The sequence below is a fragment of the Rhamphochromis sp. 'chilingali' genome (genome assembly GCF_963969265.1).
Source record: "Rhamphochromis sp. 'chilingali' genome assembly, chromosome: 1".
In the NCBI taxonomy this organism is placed as follows: Eukaryota; Metazoa; Chordata; class Actinopteri; order Cichliformes; family Cichlidae; genus Rhamphochromis; species Rhamphochromis sp. 'chilingali'.
Window position 1 is genome coordinate 35640608 of NC_137929.1, and position 14300 is coordinate 35654907.

Here is a 14300-nt window from a genome sequence, read left to right on the forward strand (position 1 = left end):
CAGGCTTTGTCCATTTATTGTTAATGTTGTGATCTTGCATTGGTCATGTGACATTTGTGCATCTACACTGAGATTAAATGTACCTGCTCTGTTTTGTTGTTACAGTTTTACAGACTGAAAGTGGTACAAATGGTACATCAGTAAAAGCTCTGAAGAACGCCACAGTCTCCACATGGAGCGCTTACTGAAGCCATTTATGTTTAACTGCACAGGCTGAATAGAAGCATTGAGTCTGTGCAGAAGATAACATGTAAACACAGGGAGGATATTATTGAGCACATTATAGGAGATAACAGCTACATATATGAACAGGAAGAAAATAATCATTTCTTACCTTCAGCATTTCCACAGATGACAGTACTGAGCACTAAAATAATGAATAAAACCTCATCAGACATTATACAACTGACAAGATCAAAAACAATATAAAGTAAGACTTTCTAAAGATACATCCAGATGAACAGCAATCACCAAATTTCTGTGCTTCTGTTTGTCAAACAGGCTCAAACATAATAACTCAAACTGTTGTAACACAGTGTGTAACTATAAGTGATGCAAAAAGCAGCAGCGTATCAAACATTTAAACACTTAAAGAATCACAAGTCTGCTTTGTTCCAGCTCTCAGGTAAACAGGTTAAAGCAGTGACTCACTGTAATTCTCATAGCTCAGAAACATTTTCATTAATCGCTGCCGTTCAAACAATGTCAGACGTGTACTTACAGAAAAAGCCCATCATGCAGAGCAAAGAGTGCCCCATCATCACATCCAGCCTGCTGCACTCTGATCCACAGATAATCAAACAGTTTTACTTTGCAGATAAAGAGAAGTTGTGTTTAATATAGATACAACAAGAGTTTTTCTACAGGCTCTTATTCTGATTGGTCTCTCTGTGCTTCCTGCCGTTACACACAAAACTCAAACAGCTCCTGTAGCTTTGACCGCAGCAGTTGGTTGATATGTTTATATTTCCTGTCCACTGCAAACATAGAAGCTTGTTTCTTTTGTTGTGTTGTTTCCTTTTTCTATAATATACAAAGTTGTTGTGTTGCTTCATGTCAGGATATTTCTTTTGCCCGTTTGGGGTATTTTTTGGGTGCAATATCCACTAATATTTGTCTCCTGGCAGGTTTCTGCAGACTGGGAGTCACTGAGAGTGAATATACCAAAACAGCTTTTCTACTTTGGTGCCTGTATTTTCACTAAAGCCTTTAAAAAAAAAAAAAAAAATTCTCCTTTTGATTGTTTTAAATTAAATTATTGCTTTAGGCTGCATTAAAATGTCTTTATTTTATTTGACTCTTAGCTGAAACATCATCATGCAGTAATATAGTGAAAAGGCTCCTTTGACCTCAGACCTGTGAAAGTTTCCACCTTGTGGTTAAATTCTGGTTTTAAGTTTTGTGGAGACCCAAACACAGGAAATGACTCAGTGTGTGGCTGAAGTGAGACTAAAGACCTTTATGTTTCACCAACTAAAGAACAATTAAATTCATAGATAAATTCAAAGTTATATTTATTATCTGTTGTCATTTCAAAGTAAAGCAGGAACTCATTTATTCTGCAGACTGTTCTTTGTCTTGCTTTGACATGTATGTGCAGATGCACACTGACCTCAGCCTCTGACTACATGTAAACACAATAAAATAAAACAAACTGATGTGAAACAATGATTGAAACACTGTAATAATGATGTTTGTGTTGAACACCACATGTTACCAACACAGATCATGTGATTGTGTCCAGAGTCAGTTCAAAAAGCAGACCCACATGCTAAATGGTTCTTATACAGCACTTTTTTTACTCTTCTGAGCGCTTCACACAACTCGTGCATTCACCCATTCACACTAGCACATTTTTCTTAGTGCTTTCTGACAAACATTCACACACACATCCATACTCCGATGGATGCCTCGGAGAGCAATTTGGGGTTAGTATCTTGCCCAAGAATATGTGAGAATTAGACTAGGGGAAGCCAGGAATTGAACCAGCAACCCTCTGATCAGTAGATGTTCAGCTCTACTGCCTGAGCTACAGCCACCCATGCAAAGCAGGACTCAGAGTACCAAACAAAGGTGACCTTTATTATGAAGGTTTCAGGCCTCGATGGTAACAAACGAAGAAAACTGAGTTACAGATAACCAGTGTTGGGACTAACGCGTTATTAAGTAACGCGTTACAGTAACTACATTTTTATTGTGGTAACGAGCACAGTAACTAGTTGTGTCCTTGGGCAAGACACTTCACCCGTTGCCTACTGGTGGTGGTCAGAGGGCCCGGTGGCGCCAGTGTCCGGCAGCCTCGCCTCTGTCATTGCACCCCAGGGTGGCTGTGGCTACAATGTAGCTTGCCATCACCTGTGTTTGAATGAGTGGATGACAGGTTGTGTAAAGCGCTTTGGGGTCCTTAGGGACTAGAAAAGCGCTATATAAATACAGGCCATTTATTATGCCAAAATCAGGAACGCGTTAGTCGTTACTGGGATTTAGATAGGCTCGTTACTCGTTACTTCGTGTGGTGGCTCTCGCAGAGCTTCCACAGATTCAGTAACATTAGCAAGTGGTGGAGGCAGCAGGTGGATGAGGGAAAGGGGAGGCAGGAGGAGGAGCAGAAACCCGAGGCAGCTGCTGGTCCGAGTGTCAGGTGAACTGAACTTCAGGTAAGAAGTTATGACCTGCAGTCTATCTGAGTCAGATATAAACCAAGTTTAGGTGGAGTTTATTTTCCTTATTCTGACTTTTTCCGTACTGCGTACTAGCTAGCATGACGGAGTTTCTATACAGCTTGGTGGGTGCTATGATGTTACTGATGTTGAATTTTATTTTGTTCATAAGGTTAATTATTAGAGTTGCCAACCGTCCCGTAAAAAACAGAATCGTCTCGTATTCAGAGAAGATATTACGCGTTTCGTATTGAGGTGAAAAGACACACAGCTTGTCCCGGACTGCAGTTTTTGTGTTGGATGTAAAAAGCGCACATGATGCTGTGACGTGGGCTGGAATCATGGCTGCGGTCAACGACGGTCCAGGCGTGGGATTTCTCTTGTGGAAATATGCACATTATTATTATTTTTTCTATTGGTAGGTGGCACAGTGCACTTGTTGCAAGTAAGGAAGCTAGAAGACTGTAAAAGTTATGGAAGCAACACATTAACAAGAGAATTCTGCGTAAACCAAAGTTACTTTCCCTAGTAACTAGTTACTTTGAAAGTAACGAGTAACTTGAAGTAACTGAGTTACTTTTGATAGAAGTTGTCATGGTCCTGGGTCGAGCGACCCAGTGTTTGAGTTTATGTATCTTTTGTATTTATTTGTGCCTTAGCTTAGTTCACCTAGTTAATTTCTAGATTACTGTGTAGTCCTGTTTCTTAGTTATGTCATCTCCCCTGTACTAAGTCTCCCTGGTTCATGCGTCATGTCTGTGTGGTTATGTTCGGTTCCTTGTCTAGTCTGTCATGTGTGTTAGGCCTGTTAAGTTGTGTTGTCGTGTCTAAGTCTGCATGTTTCCTGTTTTATTTTGAAAAGGGTCTTGTATTCTGTGTTCATGTGGTTAGTTTTACTCTTGCCTGTGCATCATTATGTTTATCCTAGTCAGCTGTTTCCTCATGTGTCTCCACTTCCCCTGATCACCTCATGTGTGTATTTAAGTCCTTTGTTTTCTGAATGTCATCGTCGGGTTGTCTGTTATCCCCACCATAGTCTTAGTACTTCATAGTATTTGTTTCTTAGTGGGTTTTTTTTTTTTTTGTTTGCTTAGGTTTCCTTGTTTAACCCCTGCAATCATCCAAATAAAGGATCGCTTTCTGTTTAAACCTGCAACACCTCGTCCACATCTGCTTTTGGGTCCTGTTTCAAAAAACACACCGGCGCACCCCGCCGTGACAGAAGTAAGTAGTAATGTAACTAAGTTACTAATTTAAAGTAACTTACCCAACACTGCAGATAACTGATCACAGGAACACAGAGACTTACCTGTGGGTCATCACAAAATCTCTGTTGAGATCACAAAAGTGTCAACTTACACTTTCCAGTCAACATAAATAAATAAGTGAGACTTAAACACTGTGTGATTCCACAAATGTTAATCTGTCCAAATGATTCAGTGATGTGTAGACTAATAGATCAGAAGATACTGTGGTGTATTACCTACAACATGACTGTAGACGGATCTTATCATAATTATTCCAGAAAGACTTTTACCTTTATTTTTACTCATGTTGCCATAGTAACTTTAACCTCCGAAGACCTGAACTCTTTCATAGCATTTTTATTTCTCTTTGCTATTTGAGCTGATTGGGACCTGATGAATGTAAAAACAAAGAATTACTTTGTACTTGATTTTGCTGTACAAGGGCCTGATATCCACATATGGGGACATTCGATTGAAAATTTGATAGAGCAGTGGCAGAATAATGTGCTCGTGAGTGGATATCAGGTCCTGTGGAGTACTGTGGTCTAGACAAGACAAAATGTGATGTCCACATTTGTGGACGCCACAGGTTAAATCTTGAAAGCATGCTGAGAAAATGCACAAAGCACTGCAACAAACCATTATTGAACTGTTCACTTATAACTGGACCAAGCTTCCAGTTCCTCTTTACACTTACTGAGGTTTGATAACAAGAATAAGACAACACCACATTCACACCAGAGTTTTTGAAGTGTTTTAGAGCAGTGGGTTGATGTGGATGGTGGTTTGTCCTTGTATATTATGTGCATGTGATCACAGCTCTGGGCCCTGTCCTCAGCCCTCCGTCTTCCTTCTGCTCTCTTTCAGGTTCTGTTTGTTTTCTGTGTCATTTCCTCTTTTTTCTTTTTTTAAATCTCTTTCCTTTTTCTAATTTCTTCTTCCTAATCTGGACCTCCCCACCTGTCAGCTCTGGCACTGTTACAGTAAAGATGTGTAATTTTTTTTTATTTTACTTTAGTTAATGTAGCAGTTAAAGCACAGTTTCTATAGTAAATGTTCTTCCTCATTTTAACTCTGCAGGCTGATGAAGGAAACAACAAAAGATCATTGAGGTTTGTTTCAGTGCAGAGATGGTGCACATAAGACTGCAGCTCCGTGTGAACTTGCAGTTATACAAATAACAATGTTTACACAATATTTTCCATCATTCACGTCTTTTTGAGAAGTGATCCTTCCTGTCACAGTCTGATCTACAGGTCAGAGTCTAAACACTTTCTGCATATGTTCATGGTCTCAATCATTAAACCTTTACATCTTACTGACATGTTAATATTCTAAAGTATTTTCCTCATCGGGGTATGAAGAGGACAATAAAGTGCAGTGTGCTTTAGGACCTTATGTTTGCTGGATACTGATGGCTTAAAATAAGACACTGCTACACACAAAACTGTTGTCTCAAACCACAGGCTGCATTTCCTCTTTTGTATGTGGCCGAGACGAAAATGAGGCCGTTCAGTAGATTAAAAATAAACCTGTGGCAGAACAGACAGTAACCACCAACAACCCTTCACACACATATCGGCACTGTAGCTATTCTGTATTGTCATTTTTGCGGTTTGATCTTAATACCTTTAAATTTAATACACAAACAGATGTCATGGTCCTCCAGTCCTCTCTGACTTCCTGTCAGTGCTGTTGTTGTTCCTCTCTCTCTCTCTCCTGCTGTCCTCTCCACCTGGGTGGTGCACCATTCCAGGTTCCTGCCTTTGGCCAAAGCAACTGCTGCTCATCATCCTCATCCGATGCTTAAGGTGGTGGCTGAGCTTTAGGCTTTGCTGGATTGTTGTACTTAGTTTAGTTACTGTAACCAAGACACAGAATAACTCCAGCTTTGTGTCGTTTTCATTGTAGCTGAAGTCCGGGACAAACTGTTCCTTTTCACCTCAACACGAAACGTGTAATATTTTCTCTGAATACGAGATGATTCAGTTTTTAGGGGACGGTTGGCATCTCTACTAATTAACCTTATGAACAAAATAAAGTCCAACATCAGTAACTTCATAGCACCCACCCAGCTGTAGAAACTCCATCGTGCTAGCTAGTACGCAGTACGAAAAGGTCAGCATAACGAAAATAAACTCCACCTAAACTTGGTTCATATCTGACCCAGATAGACTGCAGGTCATAACTTCTTACCCGAAGTTCAGTTCACACTTGGACCGGCGGCCGCCACGGGTCTCTGCTCCTCCTGCCTCACCTTAGTTAGTTTGTTGTCTTGTGTAGTTAGTGTGTAGTGTAGTTGTTGTTTTGTTTTGTGTGTCAGTTCTACTAGTGAACGTCACAGTTGCTGTCTTAAAGCCACCAAAGGCAGACTGCAGTGTAAATGCTGAGTGACACACCTGCTGTCAGACCTGCAGGATTTACCCCTGTGCTGTTCTCATCTGTGTTATAGTGACAGAAACTATTTTTTGGAGTTGCATAAATAATTTGTTCTCTTCTTAGTTGATGCAGAACACCTGATTGTTCTGTAAACAGTTTTAAATGGTTATATAAAAAACGTCTGAGCCTTGGCTGCATTTTTAGGTAAATAGTACCATATAACTTTGTTGTTTGCAAAACTTGTGCATATTTTTTAAAAATGTACAATTTGTATTTGCATTTCAAGTTATGAAAATGATTCATTAAACATGCTTTTGGTTTTTACAGTCAAAAATATCACTTTGTCTGAATTTAGATAAATTGTGCTGATACATTATATCAAAATGGGTAAATAACAGATTGGCAAGATAAACAGTTTTTAAAGGTGAAATATAGAGGCCGAATCAAAAGTAGTCAAAAACGGCCAGTTATACCCTGGACCCCAGAGGGTTAAAGGCTAAAAGCAAAGTTGTCACCGAGTACTGTTTATATTTGTGTGTATTGCTGCAGCTTTTTTAAGTATTAACTTGGTGCCTTTGGGTGAAATAATGGTAATATGACTGATCCATATGCTCACAAAGAATAGCCACTTGTTTCTGTGCTACCAAAAGTTCCCCGGCTTTCATTCAAAATGTGTTTATCGTCAGCACCGACACATTAAACTAGTTAAACATTATAAATGTGTTCAAGCTCACACTGAGGCCTGTGGGGCACAATCAGCCACTGAGACAGTTCACACATTTATATATATTTGTATATGGATATTTCATACTTTAAGGCTGCCTGTTTATTTAAGGAAGATGAACAAAGTACATTGGAATTGCACATAATAATATCATAGATGATAAATTAAATAGATTTTAAGTAGATGCTTGTGCATTCTTAAAGTCTCATATGTTGAATTGAACCATGTGATCTGTTCAAAGCCTCCCAGTCAGTGCTGTTCTCCATGACTGTCTGACTGTGCATGATGTTATCAGCACAAACACTTTAAAAGTGATCATTTAGGACTTCAGCAATAATACAGACAGCAATGTAGTTAGCAACAAAACAGTTAGTTTTAATGGGAATTAACTTAAAAAACAAACAAACATCAGTCTCCTATTTTCTATCACACAGGAAAGAAGCATCAATATCTGATAAGGCGTATTTATTTATTTATTTATTTATTTATTTATTTTGGGGGGGGGGGGGGGTTCAACAGGAGAAGAATATCTCTAACAAGTTTTGTTCACATCTTAATTTTTAAGTGAAATGTGCATTTTGAGTTTATACACCATGTATATAAGGCGACCGTCCTTTTGCAGTATTTTTGTGTGCTGCGTTTTTCTGTCTTAACAAAAGGGGAACAAATGTGTTTAAGTTCACCCAGGATGATTTGTTTTAATTTTCACATGGTCTTACTGAGGTAATGCGAAAAGACTATGTGCACCTTAGCATATGCTACTTCCGGTGGCACCCAAAATGCACACAGATGGAAGCAAAAGGTGAACTTAAATACAGCTTTAATGCTGGACGACAAAACAGAAAACTGGCTGAAGTAAAATACAAAATAAACTTACACAGGCAGACAGAACACACAACATGAATGAGGGTAGATCGCAACACTTTTGCACTTTTGCAAATATGTAATGTCCTGATAAATCGAGCAGATATTTGAAGTTTACACAGCTACATTCTCGACTGAAAATATCTTAAACATTTATTTTGTGACCAAGAAAGAGTAATATTAAAACAAAGTAGCTGCCGCCATTGTTGGAAACTAGAATTGGCTGGGCCGCGCTATGAATTCTGGGTTAGGTGGGGCCACAAAGAATACACCCGACCCATCCTTCCAATCTAGGGAAAAGGACACATTTGGAGGAGTCTTCGAGGTTGGACAGTCTTCGTTGCGTTGCTGTAACGTTATCGACCTACAAATGCGGCCTGCAAAGGATGCAGCCCCTGAATTTGGACACAGCTACGATCCTGGAGACGGCTTCTTCTTGTTTTTGTGTTGAACACTAGCTGACCTGATCGTGACTAGTCAACGAATCGTGGCAACCCCAGTTGTTATTATTGGATGACTCTACACAGGTTTAGCTGAGAGGTCGGTGACAGAAAGTGATTATAGGGTTGTAGCTTACACCGTCCCGATCATTGTGTTCTTATTTCTTAGAGCAAAAGAAGTGTCAGTCTGGACAAATGAACAGAAAAACTAAACAGAGGCAGATTCTGTTGGCATTGATATTTTTTATATTGTCATTTGTGCTAAAATATATAGATATAGAATCATCGCCTTTATCTGTCCTAATATGGCTATAATTATGAAGAAGGCAGACAGTCAGAGGATTTATTTTCAACCTTCTACTATTTCCTTTATCTGTGTCTGTGCTGACAAAATGTGCTTTCTTTATTTAGAGTGCAGCTTAGTCCAGAGATGAGCTATGTTATACATTAGGAAAGCACCATGTTCTGTTTCTTCTAAAGTGCAAGATTTCACACCTTTAAATGTTTGTTTGAGACATGACTTATTACAAGTTCCTGTTTTTATAGTTTAGCAAGGTGCTTGTTTCTGCTTTTCTGCATACCTCATACACACGGTTTAAGGTCATTGAAAGGTCGCATGTCTATGTATGGTATAGCTGGAAACACATACACGCACACATGCAGTCTGAGCAGAAGAAAAGCTGCTCTGGAAACATGAGCAACAGTTTGACAGGTGACCAGAAAGATGGTGAAGCTCAGCAAACACGAAGCAATTTGATACCAGAACAAAAGAGAAATGTCTCCCAAGAACAGCAACGACTTCACAGTTTAAAGAAGAGCGATGATTCATAACCATCAAAGAGCAACTCAGAGGATAAACAGAAGAAAAGTGATTTGATTGAGAGGAGAGTGATTCTCAGAGACGGTCACTGAACAGGAGACGTGACGACTTTCAGGACGCCTCACTGACATTCATTGATGCAGATGATGATTTGACTGTGACTAACCCGAAGATAACAGTTATATTTGTTACCATTTATGATATTTTGACTCTAAATGATGTATTTTTTATTATCGTAAAGCATTTCTAAAACGAGTAACACTGAGATTTTATCCACTTCTGTCTGTAGTTTTGTGTCATGGTCACAAGTCTGTGAAAACAAAGTGAGTGTAATCTCTAAGAGTTCAAACTTAAGTGCAAATTAAAATATTTTGATGAAAATAAAACCATCAGAAATGTTTACATGAACCAAATCACAAAAATTGGAAGATAGAGGATGGAAAACATGGAAAACAATCAGGTACTGAGCAGAATTAATATGTGGAAATGTCACATCAGGTGTTCAGCATTAAAGGGGACATGAAACACTACATGTATAAATGCTGATGTACATCATGGAGCCCAGCTCTCAAAAACTGACACAGATGTAACTCTGACTGTGAGGCTTAATTTAAGAAATAAGTGCTTAGAGTTATAAAAAGATGTTCAGCGCCATCTTCTGTCAGTACAGAGCATCACATCACCAGGTCAGTTGGCTCATTTCAGTCAAAAGACTCACATCAGTTTATGTTAAGTAACTAATAGCAGAACCAATAACTCAGTGAAAATAAGGACACTTAAACTAAACATCAGTTTAATGGGGTCACTGTTGTGCTGCTGTCAGCTGCAACAATGAGTTTTATGTTAAAACGGAGGACATACTGTCTGCTTTCACCGTCTGTCTATTTAGCAGTAAGAGGTTCTGCGTTGTTTGGTTAGCTGCACTGACACAGGAAAATCCAGCTGTTAGCTGTAATGTTCAGGTCTGTGAAGCACTTTATGAACGAGGACTTCATGAAGGAGAGTCTGTTTGACATGTTTTGTGAACTTTAAGTTCTTATTTCTTGAATCCAGTTTCACAGACAGTTACATCTGAGTCAGTGTTTGAGAGCAGGGCTCTAAGATGTAAATTATCGTTCATACATGTGGTGTTTTTTAACGTCCACTATAAAGGACAAATGTAATTTCATGCATTTGAACCTGTTTTACATACAAGAACATGTTTGAGTAAATATTTAACTATTTTTCACGTAGAACCACTTAACAGTGTCCCAGCTGTAGATCTTCTGTCGTGAGCTGAGAGAAGAAGTGTTTCTATAATCTGCTGCAGAGGACTGTGGAAATGTTTGCTGCATAAATCAGCAGCTACAAACACTGAGAACCTGCCTGGATATCAGCATAAGGACGTGTGTGAGGGGTCACTGGCTGCCCCTGTGTCTGTCCCACCTGTGTTGGAGAACAATAAGGTTTATTATAAAAGCATTGTGTCCCCTTGATGCAACGTGAAGTTCTGTTTTGTGTTTGAGTCTTTACAGGTGTGTAATGTTACTGTACCTTATAGGATTTGTTTAGAAGGCGCAGACAGACTCTGTATCTGTGTGGACGAGGAAATCATCTGGTTTTACTTTCATGTAAACATCTGGCCTCAGACACATAACTTATCATTTGTAATTTGTTCTGTGTTGTAAAGATTTTTTTTAAAACATGTGAAGCTGAAACACTTCTCTATCTTCTTCTGTATCAGTAAAAAAACATTAAGACCTCTCCTGGGAACTGACAGTGACTTGAAAAAGTATCATACCCTTTGAACGTTTACACATTTTGTCACCTTACAACCACCAACTTAAATGTTTTTATTAGGATGTTCTGTGATAGACCAACACAAATAGTGCAGAACTGTGAAGTGGTATGAAAATGATACATGGATTTCAAAATTTTAAGCAAATAAAACTCTGAAAAGTGTGGCATGCATTTGTTTTCAACCCACCTTCATCAATACTTTGTAGAGACACTGCTCGCTGCATTTACAGCTGCAAGTCTTTCGGGGTTTGTCTTTACCAGCGTTGCACATCTACAGACTGAAATGTTTGACAATTATTTGTTGCAAAATGGCTCAAGCTCAGCCAGACTGTGAACAGCAATTTTTCAAGTCTTGCCACAGATGCTCAATGGGATTTAGGTCTGGACTTTGACTGAGCCATTCTAACACAAGAATATTCTTTGATCTAAACCAGGGGCAGGCTGGTGTCCTGCAGGTTTTAGAGATCACCCTGGTTTGCAGTTGTAGCATGCTTTTTCCATTTTTGGATGATGGATTGAACAATACTCCTTGAGATGTTCAAAGCTTGGGATATTTTTTTATTACCTAACCCTGCTTTAAACTTATCTCCAACTTTATCCCTGACCTGTCTGGTGAGTTCCTTGGTCATCATGATGCTGTTTGTTCACTAATGTTCTCTAACAAACCACTGAGGCCTCCACAGAGCAGCTAAATAGGTGACTTCTGAAGGTAAATGAATGCACTGGATTTTAATGAGGGATCACAGAGTACAGGTGGCTGAAAACAAATGCACGCCACACTTTTCAGATTTTTACTTGTTTAAAATTTTGAAAACCATGTATCATTTTCATACCACTTCACAAATATGTTCTACGTTGTGTTGGTCTTTCACAGAAAATCTCAATTAAAAAAAGGTGTCAAAATGTGTAGAAGTGCAACAGGTATGAATACTTTTTCCAGGTACTGTAAGCTCATGCTTTGTTCAGATTGATCAGAACTAAATACACAGATTAAAAAAGATGAAAAGAACAAGACAATACATTTGAATAAATGTATTATTCAAATGGGGGGGAATAAATGTCCCCCCTCCCAGCCCCAAAATTAATTTCATACTAATTAAAAAAACTTTCCAAACCAGGTTTTCTTTTTATAAAATTAACTTTGGTGTACTCACTCTTAGTTCTAAGATCTTTAAACTCAATAAGAGAGGAGGTGATGTCATCGTATTCATCTGAACCTGCAATGTTCATATTTTTATTTACAGGATTGTAAAAACATATCACATGAAATTAGTTTCATTAAATCAAAAAAAAGTTTCATCTCTAACTGCTCTGTGATTTCCAGCACATATACTGTACCATTTCTGTTTTTCACTTGTGTGACTGATTCATAGAGGTCAGCAGTACCTAAAGAAAAAAACAAGCCAGGCTCACATTAATCATTTTATTACAGTTACACTAAAGATCAGAGCAAACACAGAAACACTGTGTGAGTCAAAACCAGGACTGTAAGATCTTTAAATGTTCTTTGAAAAACTGCTGAACACAAACTGAACCTGATAACTGTTTGTGTTAATGGAGGTTTAATAAAAGTCAGTATCCATCCATCCATTCGCTTCTGCTTATCCTTTTCAGGGGCGCTGGAGTCTATCCCAGCTGTCATAGGTCGAGAGGCAGGCTACACCCTTAATGTGTGTGTATGTGTTAGTCCCCATAGGGAAATAGTTCCTCTGCATTTAACCCATTCACCCAGTGAAGCAGTGGGCAGCCACCAATGCAACGCCCGGGGAGCAGTGTGTAGGGACGGTACCTTGCTCAGGGGTACCTCAGGGTAGCCGTTCAGTGGAGTTGAACCCCTGACCTTCCGATCATGGGGCCACCACTCTACCTACTGAGCTATCCCTGGACAGGTCGCCAGTCTGTCGCAGGGCTCACACACAGGGACAGACAACCATTCGTGCTCACATTCACTCGCACATTCACACCTATGGGCAATTTAGATTGATCAATTAGCCTTTCCCCACTAAAAGTCAATATAAATAATGATGATAAAGATTGTTTTAAATGCTGACCATGTTGAAGAGAGTTGTACACATGAGTTTCATTCAGGTTGACTCCATGATTTGTGGAGGAGCCCGGACTGTGACTCTCAGACTGGATCGACCTAAAACAGGAAATAAACATAACTGTCATGGTCCTCGGTCTTTTGTGTTTTTCATTATTATGATCTTGTGTTTGTTCTGATTGTGTACTGGGGTTTAGACTTTTTAGTTCCCAGAGTTTGGTTTCTGTGTTTCCTCTGTTTAGTGTCTGTACCGTGTCTCTGTGCATTTCCTGTTTTATTGTTAATTCCATATTCTTAGCCGATACTACCATAAAAGAAATAGTAGCAATCGTAAAAAATTGTAAAAATAAAAAATCTACTGATTGTGAAGGTATAGACATGGTCATAATTAAAAAGACAATAGATTGTATAAGTACTCCTCTTTGTTATATTTTTAATCTTTCGCTACAGTCAGGAGTATTCCCTGACAGAATGAAAGTGGCAAAAGTAATACCATTATATAAATCAGGAGATAAGCATAGTTTTAATAATTATAGGCCAGTGTCTCTTTTATCACAGTTTTCAAAATTGCTAGAAAAACTCTTTGCACAAAGACTTGATAGTTTTATTGAAAAATATCAACTAATACATGAAAACCTATTTGGATTTCGTAAAAATAGGTCAACGGCATTAGCGTTGTTGACTTTTATTGAAGATATTTCATCTGCAACACATAATAATAAATACACAGTGGGAGTATTTGTTGATTTAAAAAAAGCTTTTGATACGATACAACATTCTATTTTGATTTCTAAATTGTATAACCATGGAGTGAGAGGAGTAGCATTGAATTGGTTAATGAGTTATTTAGAGAATAGGTTGCAATATGTTTATTATTTTGGCAATACTTCTGAAAGACTGAAGATTGTATGTGGTGTTCCTCAAGGTTCTATTTTGGGACCTAAACTCTTTAATTTATATATTAATGATATTTGTGACGTATCTAAAAGGTTAAATTCGATTTTATTTGCAGATGACACAAATTTTTATTGCTCTGGAGAGAATTTGAAAGACTTGGTTGAAATTATGACTTCTGAGATGTTAAGAATAAAAAAATGGTTTGATGTAAATAAATTATCTTTGAATCTGACAAAAACGAAATATATGATATTTGGCAATCGTGTAAAGGAGGATAAAGTCATTATGTTTATAGAGGAAGAATTGATTGAAAGAGTTACTGAATTTCGTTTTTTGGGTGTAATAGTGGATGAGAATTTGACATGGAAATCTCATATTGAACATATTAGAAAGAAAATGGTCAAAAGTATTTATATTTTGGGTAGTATAAGAGATTTATTAAATTA

The 14300-nt window shown here is 38.3% G+C and overlaps 1 protein-coding gene and 1 long non-coding RNA gene across 2 annotated transcripts in view; both read right to left on the minus strand.

Moving 5' to 3' along the window:
• LOC308407851 (basement membrane-specific heparan sulfate proteoglycan core protein-like) overlaps nt 1-14300 on the minus strand; it is a gene marked incomplete at both ends in the record, with an annotated part of 160923 nt that overhangs the window by 29222 nt on the left and 117401 nt on the right. The gene's annotated exons all lie outside the window — the stretch shown is intronic.
• LOC308393168 lies at nt 8963-13009 on the minus strand. Its single transcript, XR_013970938.1, has 5 exons — nt 12965-13009; nt 12252-12299; nt 12068-12130; nt 10668-10707; nt 8963-10559 (listed from the first exon to the last, which is right to left on the minus strand). It is a non-coding gene; the product is annotated as an uncharacterized lncRNA (long non-coding RNA).